Source organism: Myotis nattereri (genome assembly GCF_964212035.1).
Source record: "Myotis nattereri genome assembly, chromosome: 4".
In the NCBI taxonomy this organism is placed as follows: Eukaryota; Metazoa; Chordata; class Mammalia; order Chiroptera; family Vespertilionidae; genus Myotis; species Myotis nattereri.
This window is the reverse complement of record NC_138079.1, coordinates 31,161,497-31,180,236: the sequence shown is the minus strand read 5'-3', so window position 1 is coordinate 31,180,236 and position 18,740 is coordinate 31,161,497. Positions and strand designations below refer to the sequence as shown.

The 18,740-nt window shown below is 41.6% G+C and overlaps 1 protein-coding gene across 1 annotated transcript in view; it reads left to right on the top strand.

Moving 5' to 3' along the window:
* The window catches only part of ELOVL7 (ELOVL fatty acid elongase 7), an 88,658-nt gene extending 86,278 nt beyond the window's left edge, over positions 1-2,380 (top strand). Inside the window, exon 9 of the mRNA XM_081088784.1 lies at positions 1,361-2,380. The gene's annotated coding sequence lies outside the window, so the exon portion shown is untranslated. The remainder of the gene's footprint in view (positions 1-1,360) is intronic.
* Positions 2,381-18,740: the final 16,360 nt, after the last annotated feature.

Sequence of the window (18,740 nt, the reverse complement as noted above, 5' to 3'; positions counted from 1 at the left end):
TGTTACACAATTAACTTTATATTTGCCTAATTCATTGTTGTATGCTTACATATTTTTTCTTCTTTTTTCAGCTTTATTAAGGTATAATTAACAAATAGACATAGTATATATTTTAAGTGTGCAACTTGATGTTTTATACACATTGTGAAATTATCACCGAAATCAATCTAATTAACATAGCTATACAATAAAGTATTGTTAACTATAGTCACCACGCTGTACATTAGATCTCCAGAATGTATTCATCTTGTATAACTGAAATTGTGTACCCTTTGACCAGTATCTCCACATTTTCCCCTCCTCTCCCCCAATCCCATTTCTGGCAACCACTGATACCTCTGCTTCTATGAGTTTGATATTCTATATTCCACATATAAGTGAGCTCATACAGTATTTGTTTTTCTGAGTCTGGCTTATTTCACTTACAATAATGTCCTCCAGGTTTATTTAGGTTGTCACTAATGACAGGATTTCCTTCTTTTTTTAAGGCTGAATAGTATTTCATTTAATATATACACACACCATATTTTCTTTTTTAAATTAAATTTACTTTTTCCATCACCATTTATCCTCTCTGTGCCCTCTTCCACCTCCACCCACTCCCTCTCACTCTCCGCAATCACCACACTGTTTTCCGTGCCCAGGAGTTCTCTCTTTCTCTTTTTTCTTTTCTCCCTTTTGCTCAAACCCTTTTCTTTATCCATTCATCCATCAAAGGATACTTGGGTTGTTTCTATATCTTGGCTACTGTGAATAGTGCTACAATGAACATGGGAGGGCAGGCTCTTTGAGATACTGATTTTGTTTCCTTTGAATATATATCCAGAAGTAGGATTGCTGGGTTATATGGCAATTCTATTTTTTTAGTTTTTTGAGGAGTCTCCATACTGTTTTCCATAATGGCTGTACTAATTTCCATTTCTACCAACAACGTACAAGGGTTCCCTTTTCTCCACATCCTTGTCAACATTTATCTTTTGTCTTGTTGAGAATAGTCATCCTAACAGGTGTGAGATTGTATCTCATTGTGGTTTTGGCTTAGATAAATTTTGCCTTCTCTTTTTAAAATGAGAAAATAAAAGGAAAAAGATAATTTTTGTTAGTAAATACAGTATTTTACCCTTTTGAGAATTTATACATCCAGAAGCAAAGATTTTTAAATTGCTAGATATAATTTTTTTAAGTATATCTTATTGATTTTTTATAGAGAGGAAGGGAGAGGGATAGAGAGTTAGAAACATCAATCAGCTGCCTCCTGCACACCTCCTACTGGAGATGTGCCTACAACCAAGGTACATGCCCTTGACCGGAATCGAACCTGGGACCTTTCAGTCAACAGGCTGATGCTCTATCCACTGAGCCAAACCAGTTAGGGCTAGAAATAATTTTTATGTAAAACATATTATTCTTTAAACCGTTAGTGTCTTTAATCCAACTTATCAAGTTCTTTTTTTAAAAAACTAATTTTTGGAAGGAAGCTGATTCCCTTTAAAATCATATAATAATAGTCTACCTAATGTGTTGTTCTGCTCCCTCCCACCCCCCGCCCCACCGTCTTTGTCTTCAGCAGGGTGAAATAAACAATAAACAGCATTCATTTTTCTCCCACACAAAAGGAAAAAGAAACTTTAGATATTGTTATTGAATAAACAATATACATAGATTTAAGTACTTCTAGTTACTTGGCTCTGAACTTTTAATAAAAAGTCCTGTCTCTAACTCACAAGGATTGTAAAATTGAAGAATGAAAGCTGCTAGTCTAAAACATATCTGTAACATCAGATTATAGAGTGCTCTTTGATACATTAATTTTTTTCAAATGTGTCCTTGTAGGGGATATGTTTTTATGGCTGTGCATACCCAGTTGGCAAACATAAGACAATCTGGGCTAATATGGAAAATGATATGGACTGCAGATTTAAATAACATTTACCCTGATGCATGAAGTAAGAAAAAGGGCAGAGCATTACCTGGACTTACATGTAGACAGATGGTGGAATTCTTCAATATTGTTTCAGTTCTTTCCCTCTAATTAGTTAGTAATTGAATAGCATATTGAATGCTCACAGTTCCCCCTTTGCTTATTTTTATAATTATTTTAAAGAAAAAAAGTTTGTTAGAATAAGGCAGACATGTGTGGTTTGTGCTTTTAGAGGCAGTGGACAAAGGGAGGGTCTTCCCTCTGCCTAATTAGGGAAGCTAGCAAGGAGAAGAGCACTGAGACAGGCAGGTGTAGATTTTGTTGTTAAGATGTCCTCCTCCTTTTTACAATGTTTACCATGTAAAACTCCCGGTGCTTGATTGATTGTAGCCATGCATGCACTGTGGAAAATAAACAATTTCATTCAAATCCTATATAATAAAAGCCTAATATGCTGTTTCCAGTTGTCCAGTCGTCCCTTCAACCAATCAAAGCGTAATATGCTAATGATATGCTAAAGCCACTCAACCGCTCGCTATGATGTGCACTGACCACCAGGGGGCAGACACTCTGACCAGTAGGTTAGGTTGCTGCTGGGGTGCGGCTGATTGGGACTGAGCAAGACAGGCTGGACATGCCCTGGGGCCCTCCCACGGTCCCTCCCCGGCTGGCCAACCTCCCGCATCCTTCCCCGGCCCCAATCATTCACTGATGGGGTCCCTTGGCCTGGCCTGCGCCCTCTCGCAATCCAGGACCTCTCGGGGGATGTTGGAGAGCTGGTTTCGACCCTATCCCGCAGGCCAGGCCAAGGGACCCCACTGGTGCACGAATTTGTGCACTGGGCCTCTAGTTTAAATAAAAAGGAAGACGAAACTTAATTCTTTACATTGTTTTTCCCCTCCTTATTCTTTCCCACCCAATTTAAAAAATAGCACAAGCTGGAAGTAGAAAATGTGGAAAACACTAAAAGTACAAATGGAAAATGAAATCTACCATATTTTCTTCATCCAAAGAGATCTATTAGTATTTGTTGTAAGTTTCAGGTAACTGTTAAAAAATAATGCTATGTAATAGTCAACCTCAAAATTTCAGTAGTTTACAACAACAGTTTTATGGTGGGTTGGTTGAGCTGATTTTAGTTGGACTCAGGGCTGTTGCCATTTCTTGGTTAGTGTAAATAATGTTTCAATGACCATGGTGGTACATATATCTTTACAAATTAGTGATTTTATATTCTTCAGGAAAATAAGAGGAATTGCTAGATCATATACTTGTTCTGTTCTTAAGGTTTTAAGAAACATCTGTACTATTTTCCATAGTGGCTGCACCAGTTTACAATCCCACCAACAGTGTCTGAGGGTTCCCCTTTCTCCACATTTTCGCCAACATTTGTTATTTCTTATTTTTGATAGTAGCCATTCTAACAGGTATGAGGTGATATCTCATTGTGATTTTCATTTGCATCTTCCTAGTAACTAGTCATGTTGAACATCTTTTCCTATGTCTGTGGGCCATCTGTGTGTCCTCCTTGAAAACTACCTATTCAGAGCCTCTACCCATTTTTAAATCAGATTGTTGGTTTTTTGTTTAGTTGCATGAGTTCTGTATATATTTTGGATATTAAACTTGTATTGGAAGTGTCACTTGAAAATATCTTCTCCTATTCGGTTGGTTGCTTTTTTGTTTTGTTGATGCTTTCTTTTGCTGTACAGAAGCCTTTTAGTTTGATGTAGTCCCATTCATCTATTTTTGCTTTTGATCTTCCTGCCTTTAGAGTCCAATTTGCAAAAATATCTCTGAGACAAATGTCCAGAAGTTTAGTGACTATATTTTCTTCCATGTGTTTCATTGTTTTAGTCTTACATTCAAGTCTTTATCCATTCTGAGTTAATATTGTGATGGTGTAAGATAATGATCTAGTTCCTTCTTTTGCATGTGCCTGTCCAGTTTTTCCAACACAATCTATTGAAGAAACTTTTATTTCTCCATTATGTTTACTTTTTCCTTTCATTTATTTTTATTTTTTCTATATCTTTAATTCCCACAATAAACATATGTATTTTATAGTGTAAAAAAATTAAACACACACCCATTAGGATGGCTACTGTTTGAAATAAAAAAGCAAACACAATAACAAGGGTTGGCGAAATTGTTATTTGGAGAAATTGAAACCTTTGTGCAGCTGCTATGAAGAAAAGTATGGTTTTCTCAAAAAACTAAAAATAAAATTACAATATAATCCAGCAACTCTGCCTTTGGGTAAATACACAAAAGAATAGAAAGGAGGGACTTAAAGAGATATTTGTACACCTACGTTCATAGAAGTCTTCACATGAGCCAAAGGTGGAAGCTGGCCAAATATCCATCAGTGGATGAATGGATAAACAATGTGGTATTTGCACGTATTGGAATCCTATTTAGCCTTGAAAAGGAAGGAAATTCTGACACATGGGTCAACATGGATGACACTTGAGGACATTATGGTAAATAAAATAGGATAAAAAGACAAATCCTGTATGATTTCACTTTTATGAGGTAGTTGGAGTAGTAAAATTCATAGAAACAGAAAGTAGAAGGGTGGTTGCCAGGGGCTGGGGGAAGGGAGGAGAGAGGAGGTATTATTTAACGAGTACAGAGTTTCTGTTTTGCACAATGAAAAGAGTTCTGAGTATTAGTTGCACAAGAATGTGAATGTACTGAACACTGCTGAACTGGACACTTGAAAATGGTTAGGATGGTAACTCTCATGTTACTCTTTTCCCTTATGTTTCCTAAATTTGTAACCTGACACCAGGTCTATTAGATTTGGTGTCAGAGTTATGCCAGCATTGTTAAAGGAGTTGGGAAGCTTTAAAAAATCTGTTAGACACTTCCACATAGCATACGGATTGTACATAGTTATTAGGGATCTTTCAGGTTACTCGGCACTTACTTCCAGATATAACTGCTAAATTCTCCATGTTACTGACACTTCACCTGCCCCTCCTGAGTACAGACCTCTGGCCTTCCTGCTCTGCAGTCACCATTGCCACTGCTCTGTTTCAACCATTTCCAGGGCTGGGGCAGGCCAGGTTTTTATTATATGTTGGCAAAAGGGCAAATCTGCGGAGTAAGCAAGGGTGAAGGCAAGCTCAGCGCTCAGACCCTGGTCCCCCTTAACCTCTCACCCATCCTTGCCTCCTCGCCACAAGAGACCTGACCAAATTTCCAGCTCCTTTGCCGTTTCTTTCCCTTTCTCCAGAGACTCACACCTTCCTTTTGAAGGCTTTTGAAATGTGTTTATTGACTTTGTGTGCCTTTGTGTTCTTAAGCTCCTATTATGAACTCCATTCTCATTTTTGTATTTCCCTACCGAGTAGAAAAGAAAAAGGGATAAAAGGAAAAAGGGAAGCAGAGAGCGTGGGGGCTGCTAGGGAGAGCTAAGTTAGGGTGGAGGCCATTCATTAGATTCCTCATTGTCTAGAGAAATATTCAGAGAACCACAAGATGGGTGTGTGCTCGCTTTGGTGACAGGAAGTGACAGTGACATTTCACAGCCACTGCCCTAGAACACTGCGTGCACTGCAGTAAAGAGCCTTCTTCCACCTGGAATGCTAACGTGCACCCTTGCTGCAGCCAATCTTTTCTGCATTGGCCAATATGAATTTTAAAGTACAGATCCAATGAAGCCTCTTTCCTGTTTAAGCCTTTTGATAGCTTTCCGTTATATGGATGATAAAAACTAAAAGCCTTAACTTGCTCTCAAGGCCCTATGGAGTCAGTATCTGCCCAGCCTTCCAGCTACCCTAATAGCCCCTCTCCCTAGCTTTTGGCTGAATAAAGGCCTCAGCATTCTTTTTGGCTTCTCTAATATTCCAAGTTCCTCTCTTTACTTCTGTCTGGAACCTGTTCAACTGACTATGTCCCTAGCCCTCTGCCACCACCACCACTGCCCCCAACATACACACAAACCCCTTATCCTTGAACTGATAACTCCTATCCATGTCTCAGATCTTAGGGACGCCTTCACAACTACCCAGGGTATATCAGATTCTCTGATGTATGCCTAGAACTCAGTGTGCCTGTTTTTAGAGCACATACAGTATTTTCAGTTAAGTATTTGTATGATCATCTAGTTCATATTTGTTCTCCCCACTAGACTATAAGCTCCATGAAGGCCACGACTGTGCTTATGTTGCTTCAGATTTTATCTAGGGTGCTTAGTATAACCCAGTGTAGAATAAGCACTCACTCAAAAAATATTTGTTGAATCAATATAGAAATTGGTCAATATAAAAGATAAGGTGTACTGTAACACACTGGGTCAGGTGTGGGGGTGCAGGAGAGTTAATTCATAACATCTTATTTTTCCCCTGCCTGAGTTTGGAAAAATCTTGGAGATAGATGCAGGAGCCAGGAAGTTAAAAATAAAAACTAGAACTGAAGAAAAATGGTATGAGAAATACCATTTCCAATGAAAAGGAATGAAGGCTCCTTGGAGAAATGGTTGACTTCAGATCTGGAGAAAGAACTATACAAGATGAGCTTGAAACCTCTTGTGATAGAAATAAAGACACTACTTAAAGACTAATGGGATATACTGAAAGGACACAAGAGCTGGTTTCATAAAGACAAAAAATAGTAATGGGTCATAGTTCATTAAATAAACAAAGAATTCATAAGTCCATAATGACACTAAAAACAAACAAACAAACAAAAAACACAGCAAGTGGAGTGAAGGTGAGGGAAGCTCTTCTTTACAGAGAATTCCAGTTAAAAAATGTAGAAGGGTTCTAGCCAGTTTGGTTCAGTGGGTAGAGCGTCAGCCGGTGGACTGAAGGGTTCCAGGTTTGATTCTGATCAAGGGCACATATCTCCGTTGTAGGCTGATCCCCAGCCCTGGTTGGGGCACGTGCGGGAAGCAACCAATCCATGTGTCTCTCTCACATCAATGTTTCTCCCTCTTTCCCTCTCTGTCTCTCCCCCTCCCTTCCACTCTTTAAAAATCAATGGAAAAATATCCTCAAATGAGGATTAACAACAACAACAAAACGTGGAATGAATGATAGAATTACAACGTCCCTATTTGCAATCACAATTATAATAACAGATTATAATGGATGCAAAAACTATTGGGTATGAGTCTGTTGGGAAATGGGATATTCATATGTTTTCATAGTACCACATCATTTATTAAGTATAAAAGAAAAAGATACACTTAAAATGAAGAAATCTGATGGGTACCACCTTAACCAACTGATTAAACTCAGCATCAGAGATAATGGGACAAACAAGTTGTGACGTGATGTGATTGGAAGCACACAAGACCATCAACATAGTATTCTTGCTAAATCCTATCTAATAATAGACAAACATGGTAATTGACCATACCTTCGCTACACCTCCCATTGGCTAATCAGTGAGATATGCAAATTAACTGCAAACAAAGATGGCGGTTAATTTGCATACATAGGCGCGAAGCGTCGGAGCGAAGACTGAAGGTGGCTCCGGCTGGAGCAGCGAAGGCTGAAGGCGGCTCCGGCCAGAGTGAAGGCCTGGGTCCCGGGTGCTGGAGGAAAACCGGTGCTGGCAGCCAGGGGAAGGGAAGGCCTATCTCTTCGTGCAACAGGCCTCTAGTATTTAATATGAGTCTAACCAGAAGCATCATTACAGCATATTCAATGACACAGTCAGTCTGGCCTTTTCAAATTTGTCAGTGTCTCATAAAAAGGAGGGAGATTATTCTAGATTATGCAGAGTAAAGAGACAAGACAACTATGCAGTGTGCAGTTATTAAAATAGGTATAAAGGAAGTTTTGTGGTAAATTGGAGAAATTTAAATATGGATCATATATTGCCCTGGCTGGTTTGGCTCAGTGGATAGAGCGTCAGCCTGCGGACTGAAGGGTCCCAGGTTTGATTCTGGTCAAGGGCACATACCTGGGTTGTGGGCTTGATCCCCAGTAGGAGGCATGCAGAAGGCAGCCGATCAATGATTCTCATCATTGATGTTTCCATCTCTCTCTCCCTCTCCCTTCCCCTCTGAAAACAATAAAAATATATCTTAAAAAAATAAATAAATATGGATCATATATTAAATAATGTAGATTTGTTAAACTTCCTGGGAGTAAAGTGGTATCATGGTTAAGTAGAAAACTGCTCTTGTTCTTAGGAGACACTTATTGAACTATAGAGGTTCAGCCTCTGCTCAGCCCCCAAAAGAGAGAGTGCAAGACAGAGAGATGGCAATGGCGCACAATGGAAACCACTGATGAATGTATTTGGAGGGCATATAGATGTATTTGGACTATTCTTTCAACTTTTCTGTAGGTTAGAAATTTTTCCAAATACAAATTGAGGTGATAAGTAATTAGGAGATGGCTTGAGGCCTGTTGAATAAGTGGCTAAGTGGGCTTGTTGATTCTTGTAAGTGCCCTGACCGGGGATCAAACCTGCAACCCTGGCCTATCAGGACAATGCTCTAACCAACTGAGCCATCTGGCCAGGGCCACTGATACTTCCTTATACATAAATTAAATAGATTTAACTTGCTGAAGTCACTTCTGGACAACCACAGGCTTCTCCCACCTCCTGTTCCCTCTGCCCCTTGCCACAGGGCCTGTTATAAAATTTATGGCTCAGAGTAGTAAAACAAACTTGGTAAACTTTGTAGGCAGTCAAATCCCACAAAAAAAAAAAAAAAAAAAAAAAAGCCTTAGGGCCTGAGCCCAGTTTCACTTCTGAAACTCACTGTTCAGAGAAGTTACAAGGCAAGATACATTACTCTAAGGCAGTGGTTCTCAAACTAGAACCTCTTTGGAATCACTGGGCTCCTCCGCCCAGGCCCTAACCCAGAACAATTACATCACAACCTGTGGAAGTGGAACCCAGGCATCAGTAGTTTTTCAAGTTCCCCAAGTGACAGTCAAGTTTGAAAATAAAATGGACACAAATGTAATACCCTTTGTAATACTTTAAGCAATAAAAAAAAAAAAAAGAAAGAAAAGAAAGAAAGAAAATGGTTGCTTAAGGTAAGTCTTCCCATGTGGAAATATGATTAACCGAGGAATAAGTATTCAGTGCCAACATCAGTCAGGGAAGAAAAGCAACCCAGCTGGGGCCTCCAGGTTGATAGGATGCAGGCTCAGAAGGGGAAAAGCTCCTCAGGGCTGTAGAGCATAAAGAGAAAGAGCGCTCTTGCCCCGACAGCCATCCAGCCCCTACCCTGCCCAGTCCCTCTCTGTGGCTGCAGTATTGTAAAACTTTACATCAGTTCTAGTAGCTATTTTGTAGACTTCAGAAGATTTTCTACATAGATGACAGTTGTCTGCAAATAAAGGTAGTCTAACATAACACAAGTAGAATAGTAATATGGCCCTTCATGTACCCAGCATCTAGCTTGTTAGAAATGGGAAATCTCAGTCCCCAATAAAATCCTGCAGAATTAGGAACTCTGGGGGCGGAGCCCAGAAATCTGTTTCAAGAAATCTTCCAGGTGACCTTGATGCATGCTGAAGCTCTGAAACCACTGATCTAAAACATTAAGGAGTCTTTAAAAATATAACTAAAATACAATTAAAATTTTAAATTCTAATTTCTGTTTACCTTTAAACATCTATTTAGTATTTATTGTAACTTCAATTGTCTAGTTGCTTTTAGTTTTTGTTATTTTTATAGTTGGTTGAATTATGTTCCAAATAATGTCCACACACTGTGATTAGTTGATTTGTCTCTTTTTTTTTTCTTTCTTTTTTTTTTTTTTAATTTGCTGTTTTTCTTTTTTTTTAAATATATTTTATTGATTTTTTTACAGAGAGGAAGAGAGAGAGATAGAGAGTTAGAAACATCGATCAGCTGCCTCCTGCACATCCCCCACCGGGGAAGCGCCCACAACCCAGGTACATGCCCTTGACCGGAATCGAACCTGGGACCCTTCAGTCCCCAAGCCGATGCTCTATCCACTGAGCCAAACCGGCCTCGGCTGATTTGTCTCTTAAATCTCTTACTGGTTCTCCCTCCATCCTCCACCCTCCCCTTTCCTTGCAGTTGCGCACACCTGGTCATTCACAGAACCTCCCACATCCCAGATTTTGCTGGTTGCAACCCCGTGTATTCTCCTATCTCTTCATTTCTAATCAATTGGTAGTTAAAACAACACCAAGGTCAGGTTTAGGCTGCATTTGGGGGGCGAGAATTCTTAATAGATGGTGTTGTGGTTCCTGTCTCTTTGAAAACTTCTGCCCAAAACTTGGTTCTAGCTATTTGTGCTGTAGCTCTGATGTTACTTCAAGCTCTGCCTCAGCCTCTTAAGCTCATCGTACCTTCTTTTTCCCATCTTCTTGGGTTCTATATTTTTTCCTGGACTAACCAGGCGAAATTTGTAGATCTGACTTGACTCTCCTCATGGCCCTTTATCTAACATTCATTTAATATGCTACTTCTGATAACTTCAGCTGCAAGCACAGAACAGGCAAGAGGCACTCTCTTCTAAGATGCTGCCTCGGTCCTCAGGACGCTTCCTGGCAGGGCCCACAGAACCCCTCCTTCAGCCCACAGCTTGCTGTGGGAGGGGATCTGGTAATAATGGCATTTCTGTGATCACTCCTCTGATGTCCCCTCTCCCCAAAGGGACTACTGTCAGGAGACCTGGAATCAGCCTTGCATCTATGTTTGGTTAAGAGTCTCCAGGGTTCTGGTGTGTAGACAGGCTGAGGACCACTCTGAAGAGCCACTGTCCCTCCTCAACCCTTATTGGAGCTGGAATCAAAGTGCTGCCCTACTGTTAATTCCAGGAGCGATAAAGAAAGCGAGTTAAGAAAATGCAGTCAAACAGGTTTAAATGTCTAGAAAGTCTCTCTGAAATGAAAGGAAAATCCACAAATGACATATCCAGTCAAGCTTGAAACCAAATGCTGTGTTTTTTGGTCCTCTAAAGAAAATCCTTTCATCCCTTCACTTTTCATAGTTGGTTTTTGGGTTACACTGTAGGTGGACTAAATTTCTGGTAATTTGTGAGTTGGCTCCTGTTCCCTCTTTGGTCTGGGATAAACTCTTGTTTCTTTTTTCCTTACAAGTAAAGGATCTGCTTCAGTTAACTTTGGGGGTGGGGGTGGGGGTGGGGGTGGAGACTGGAGGTGGCATGAGGAGGTCTGCTCAGGTGCTGGTCATGTTCTATTTCTTGGTCTGAATGTTGGCTACAAGGATGTGTTCAGTTTGTGAAAATTTCCAAGCCCTATACTGACAATCCATGTGCTTTTCTCTGTATACGTTATAATCCAATAAAAAGCTGAAAGAAAGCTGATCTGTGTCAGAGATAAACAAAAGAAAATGATAAAATATAACGTAATCATCATCCATAAGGACAAATGCTTAAAATGATTTTTGTTTTTCATAGCCAAGCCAGTTTCAGTTACCGGCTCTGAAAGAAAATAAGAGTGGCAGTGTTGTAGGCGAACACAATAACCATTGTTGCCTTTGTTAGTCCTGTAAGACAGCCCAACACGGACAGGCACCCTGCCCAAGCCTGGCTCACAGGTCCGCCTTGTTCCCCAGCTGCTTTTGCCTCACAATCGCATTTTCATCCTGCTCTGACTTAGGCACTTGGGGCCCTCTGGGCTCCTGTGTTTGTTTGTTGCCCATGGGCCTTGGCTGCCAGGACTCTTTGCTGCTGCCTCCAAGAGAATAACATTCCCTGTGATATATCTTTCCCCAACAGGAAGCGACCCCTGCCCTGGGCACCTTACTACTTACAAGTGCCTGGTGGTGAGAGAGCGTTTTCCAGAAGTTCTGCACATTCTCCCCTTCCTTCACTTTTGTTTAGTAGATTGAATTCTTTGGTGCTGTAGTAAATACATTATTATTTTAGGAACCTTTTGTGATGAGTGTTTGAAAAGTGCAGATAATTTTATCCTATTCTTCAGATTACCCTTAAAACTCAATTTAGGTGCTATAGGCCAGACAACGGATCTTCTAATCCTGGAGTGTATAGTTTGACTATTTGTCAGCTACCTGAAAGTTCAGTAACATGTACTGATTTGTAATCTGCAGCTAAGGCAAAAACTTGAATCTTGTGCCTCGGAGAGTAAAATAGAAGAGAAGGTCTTTGATCAATGGCTGGAGTTTAAACCTCTAAGAAGGGAACCAAGAGTGGGACAAATTGCTAATCTAGCTGTCACTGGCCTGGGGCAGGCTGAGGAATGCCGTAGGCGAATTGCCAGGCGTGGGCAGAGAAGCCTCGGCTCAGCTGTGGAGCAGAGAGCAAGTCCTCAGTTCTTCTCTCTATATATTCTTTCTTCCTCAAAGTCCTTATTTATCGTCAGGGGTCAACTTCCAACATTCCATCCTGCCCTCTTGATCTAATACTTTCCAAATTTATTTGGATGTTTCACTGTTAATTGAATGCTGCATGTCCAAATCTCAACTTCCTTTGGCCTTTGGCATTTATGAGGAACAGGGCTAATGACTTGGGTGAATTCTCAGATACTAGTATGATATCTTTTCCCCTAACATGCACGGGCAAGAAGAGGCATTCATATCAAAGTCACATGGAGCAGGGATCCTAGGTGGATGGCTAGACTCACTTTCAAGCTGATGCCATTCTCTTGCATACCAGCCTCCAAGGTGGGAGTTTCAAGCTTTCACATCATGAAATTTAGAAAACTGTATGTGTCATGGATATTTGCAGTTCCTGGTAAAGAGCCAAACCATAAGTCACGCATGGAATCTAAGTATCTCTAGGTACCTCTGTTGGTAGAATACATAAATTGAATTTTATGAATAGTCAAGTCCCTTCTCTGAGCCCCTTCTTGTTTATCCAGACAAGTTAGACTTCATTGTGGTGCAGTCTTTCTGCCAGTCTCCCAGATGATATTTAGGTCCATCCAGGCTTTTTCTTCCTCATTTTTTTTAAAAATTTATCTCTATTGTTGAAAGTAATACAGGTGTACCTCCCCCCTCCCCCCGCCATTGAGTCCTTCTAGCTCACCCCCTCACCAAGCCTTCACCATACTATTGTCTGTGTCCATGTGCTATGCATATATGCATGTAAGTTCTTTGGTTAGCCAATATTCACTAAATATTGACATTTCTTCTATCCCTTCTATAGCCATGTAGGAGCTAGAACAAACATTTATCGAGAGTTTGTTTATACAAGTTTTATCAGTTTTCTTTTGTTACATAAGAAATTACTATAAATTTAGTGATTAAGAACAATGCCCATTTACTTGTTCACACTTCAGTGGGTCAGAAGTCTGGCATGGTGTGACGTGGTCACTGCTCAGAATGTCAGGTATCAGAAGGCTGAAATCAAGACATCAACCAGACTGAGTTCCCCTCTGGAAGTCCTGGGGGAAAAGCTGCTTCCACACTCATTCAGGGTGGCAGAATTCAGTTCCCCTTCAAGTCTCTGACTTTTGCAAGCAGCCAGAGAAAACTCGTTCCTCCTAAAGGGCTCATGTGATTAAGTCAGGCCCACTTACTAGTAGATAATCTCCCGATTGTAAGGTCAACTGAGTTGGGACCTTAATTACACGTGCAAAGGCCATTTACAGCAGTAGCTGGATTAGCATTTGATTGACTATGTGGAAGAGTGTGTGTACATAGGGAATCTTGGAGACCATCTTAGAATTCTGCCTACCATACAAGGGAAGCAGAATGCTAAGAAATTTGAATGTATATTCTCACTTAAGTCTTTCAATGACCCTATGAAGCAGATACCACTATTATTTCCATTTTATTGGTTAGGAAACTGAGACACAAGAGAAGAGTCTAAGCAGCTATTTTCACAACTCTCCATTGCTCTTGGAATTCCCTGTCTGTATTTGTTTAACTACATTCTGAATGGCTTTCCTACCTCCAAGATCTTCCTCCTCTATTTTATCCTATATCCCTTGGCCAGACCAATGTTAGTTAAAAATACATTTTCCCCCACCAGGTCACTTTCCTAGATATTGGGAAGTATACATTGCTATAGCAACAAAGAGGCATGAGTATAATGTACCAGAAACTGAACTTATGCCCAAATATGAGAATCTATTCAGCTGTATCCTTGGTAAAGATTTTATGATACTAACATAGAATTATAAGGTGTGAGTGTTAAGGCGGCAGGAGGGAGGTGTGTGTGTGAGTGATTATAACACAAGATATAGAGTGTGGATTGTATCTTTCCAGATCAGAAGGAAGAAGCAAGTATGAATAATACTGAACAATAAGACATAACAGAGCATTAGATTCAGAAGCAAATTTTATAGGTTAAATTGAAAGTATAAGAAGTTTATTGTATTGTAGAGTACATATATGTAAGAAATATACTTAAACACAGAATAAATCTCATTTATTTTTAAGAGATGAGTAACTTTAGAGAAACTTTTTGGTTTCACTTGCTTATTCATTAATTTGTTCAGCAAATATTTATCGATTGTCACTTTGTATCAAGCACTGTGCCAGCCAAATTAACTATTTTTTTCCTACTGTAGTACAGCTTCCTCAATGGTTTTCCTGCTCTCACTCTCACCTTGCACTCCTTTGCTCATCCCAGTCTATTAGCCACAAAGCAGCCAAAGTGATGCTTAAAAAATCCTATTTAAGGCCTGGACACTCTGTTGCTTAAAACGTTCGAATACATTTTTAACTAATTCAGAGTGAAATACAAATTCCAGGGCCCACTATGTAGCCTAATAAGCCCTTCTCCACTCATCACTCACTCCACTTCAGCAAACACTGTCCTTTTCCCCATATTCCCTGGACATGGAGGGCAGGTGTCCACCTCCGGCTTTCACATGGGCTGGTATTCACACATCAACTTAGAATGTTTCCCCCCGGAAAGCTACTCCTTTATTTCATGCAGATTGTTTACTCAAATGTGATCAAAGGGACCCTCCTTTGCCACCTGAGAAAAAATATCATGCCCCTCCTCTCTACTTTTTCTTTTTCTATTTTTCTTTCCAGCACTCAGTTACCACCTGGTGCATATGCTTAAAAAAAGTATCATAGTTGACTCGTTGTCCCCTCCCTACTGGGATGTCAGTTCCTGAAAAGAAGGGCTTTTATTTTCTCTACTATATTCTAGTGACTGGAACAGTGTCTGACACATAGGAGGTACTCATACATGTTGAATAAATGAAATGAATGTAAATTCACTTATTTCTTTGTGGCATTTATTTTCTTTAACACTGAAATAAAAATATTATTAAACCATTTCAATGAAATAGTATGGTTTTATATTTTCCACATGTTTTTATGCCTTCTTATTTACCCACATCCCCAAGAACATGATCTCTATTAGTGAATAGTATTGATACAAAAAGTTCTGGTGTGTGTGTGTGTGTGTGTGTGTGTGTGTGTGTGTATTCGCGCGCGGGGGCGGGGGCGGCGGGGGCGGGGCGTGGCGGCGAGGGGCGGCGGGGGGTGGTGGGGGAGGTAGGCGAGGCAGCGGGAAGAGCATTTTCCAACAGAATGGTGCTGGGACAGACCAATAGCTGTGGAAATCAAGTCATGGAATTTGCAACTTTTAAGAACCTCAGCAAATAGACTGTCTTGATGGCTTAAATGCCAACAAACACAACTGAATGTGGTTGCAGAACAATCAGGTTTCAGCAGAGTCCTTTCAAAATGACACATCCAACCGGCTGGGAGAGCTTTCAGACAGCAGGATTGAGTGCGGCAGCCAGGAATCCTCCCTAGAGTGGAGGCATGGCTTCCAGCCACTCCCTACTCAGTGTGATTGAGAAATACAGCTTCCAACCCCACACTGTACTTGATGTCTATGTTGCTTTTCCCCCCACAGCTTGAAATTTCCTGATGTTAGTGATAAGTCAGCTGGTGATAAGTCAGTTAGTGATAAGTCAACTTGCCAGTTCTCAGTGTACTAACACTCACTCTATACAGAAGTTCTGAGGCTGAATGAAAGCTACTTTAAGGATCTTGATAGTCTCACTCCTAATATACCAGATAAGAGTATGTACAGTAATTTTTTAAAATTGCTACACTCGGAGTGTGAAAATGAAGTTTAATAATTGCTACACTTGGGATGTGGTAATACATTTTAATAATTTGAAATATAACTGAGAATTCAATTGTGTTGGGGGTGTAGTCATCTGATTAAATTTATACTCCATATGCAGTCAATCCCAGTTCATACAAAAGTAACAAGCCAAACCATAGTTGAAAAGAATTCAAATGTGTGATGTTTATGAGACTCACTCCTGGGAAGGAACGTTTGGATAGATTTAGAAAAGGTTTCTTTTCCCCCTTCTCCTTGAATGTGTGTGTGCATAAATATAAATGCAAAATTTGACTTTATATTTGAAAATTATCCTTTTTGATTTCTGAAGGTATTGGTAAAAACCAATCAAACAACCAAGCCAAACCAAACTCCCCAGGTTTTCGCTGAAGAAGGTCTAGGTCAGGGGTTCTCAACCTTGGCTGCACATTAGAATCACCTGGGAATCTTTTTAAAATCCTGATTTCTGGGCCTCATCCTCCGGAAATTCTGTTTCTTTGTTACTAATGTTGTGGCCTCACCCCATAACAAAGAAACAGAATTTCCGGAGGATGAGGCCCAGAAATCAGGATTTTAAAAAGATTCCCAGGTGATTCTAATGTGCAGCCAAGGTTGAGAACCACTGGTCTAGGTTCAAATGCAAGTTTTGTTGATGGGACACTTACTGTCTCTGGGTAAGTCACTTATCCTCCCTGAAGCTTAGCTTCCTGAACAATAATGGGTTATTCATGATTTACATCTCCAAATGGTTCTGAGAATCAAATAAGATAATGTGAAAAAGCTTTGAAAGCTGCTTTACAAAAGTAAGGATGTAATTTATTTCTTTTTAAAAAAATTTTTATTGTTGCAAGTATTATATATGTCCCTTCCCCCCCCCCCCCCCGCATTGACCTCTCCCAGGCCACCCCCGCCCCCTAGACCAGCCCTTCACCCCCCTATTGCCTGTATGTGTCCATTGGTTATGCTTATATGCATACAAGTTCTTTGGTTGGTCTCTATCTTCTCTCTTCCCCCACTTCCCTCTGTCCCCGCCTACCCTCCCCTTCCTTCCCTGTGAGGTTTGATGGTCTGTTTAAGGCTTCTATGGCTCTGTATCTATTTTTGTTCATCAGTTTATGATGCTCATTATATTCCACAAATGAGTGAGATTATGTGATCTTTATCTTTGGCTTATTTTGCTTAGCATAATGCTTGCCAGGTCCATCCATGCTGTTGCAAATGGTAAGCATTCCTTCTTTTTTTACAGCAGCATAGTATTCCATTGTGTAAATGTACCACAGGTTTTTAATCCACTCATCTGCTGATGGGCACTTAGGCTGTTTCCAAATCTTAGCTATTGTAAATTGTGCTGCTATGAACATAGGGGTGCATATATTCTTTCTGATAGGTGTTTCTGCTTTCTTAGGATATATTCGTAGAAGTGGGATTACTGGGTCAAATGGGAGTTCCATTTTTAATTTTTTGAGGAAACTCCATACTGTTTCCAGAGGCTGCACCAGTTTGCATTCCCACCAGCAGTGCATGAGGGTTCCCTTTTCTCCACATCCTCACCAGCACTCTCTGAGGTGATCAGACTTGAACTTCGAATTTTAGTCATAGGCAAAGAGTTGGGACCTCATTTGTCTTTTTGAAAAATTGAACATCAGTCCACCAATTAATTCCCTGGTGGGGAAAATCCTGAGCAGTAAAAAAAGAACTCACAACCCTGTGGCAAGGGACTGAAAAATTCAGTCTGATACAAAGTATAGAACTCAAATTCAAGGGAAAACCTACCAAAAGAACAAATAGGAAGCTAAATCGGGACTCTTTCCCACCTTTGCTGCTCCTACACGCTATAGACACTCCTCGTGGCTAAGGACTCTTATCCAGTTTTTAAATGTCCCTCCACTTGTAGACGCTGTCCGCTCGCTTCCTTTCACTATCGACTTTCCCCAATCTTGGCAGCACCTCCCGGTTCACGGTGCATTTGGAAGGGCGGACGGGGGTTTGTCTGTCCAGCCCCGCTGGGTTTCGGTCACTGAGTGTTACTTTCATGGACGTGTTTGCAGAAAAAGCTGTGTACGCAGGGTGGACGGGCGGTGGGGTGTCTGCGGTGGCTCCAGCCACCTTCGCCTCAGAGCGTGGCGGAGACACCCTGCACGGTCAGTCGACAGGCGCCCGCAGAACGTGCGCAGGTGGGCGAGGATCGGTTCCACTTAGCCCGGGCTGGGAGTGCGTCCACAGCTCCCTCGCAGAAGGACTCCAAGGAAACAGTGGCCCGCCCCCTTCCGCGTGGGTCCCGGGCGGCCCCGCCCAGCAGTTCCTGTCACGTGCTGCCGCGCCGCCCAATCAGCGCCCGCTGCGCGCAGGCTCGCGATTCAAACAGCGGCTCGGAGGGTTCTCGCCGTCCCGCAGCGTCGCCGCCGCCGCCGTGTGCGGGGCATGGAGCACCGCATTGTGGGGCCCGGGCCGTACCGGGCCACCAGGCTGGTGAGTGAGCATGAGGGGGCCTCCGGTCCCCGATCCCCCGGCCTTCCCGCAGACGGGTCAGTCTTCCTTCTGGAGCGCAGGCCGGGCCGGGGTTTGGGGGCGGGACGTGTCGGGGTGGCCGTTTTCTGGATGTTGCTCAAAGAACGGAGAACGGGTCCCGGAGCCCAGGCGGTCGGGGGCGCAGCTTCGTTCCCGAGATCTTGGAGGTGTTCTGGGCCATCAATGGCACCTCCCACTTTGAAGAGCCGGGAGGACCAGGTGACCCCCTCTCCCAGCCTGTTTGGCCCGAGTAATCCTACGCCTGCTGCCGGGAGCGGGGAAACCCCATTTCTAACCGTAGGGACCCTCCTGCAGTCCGGGCAGGGCGTGTCT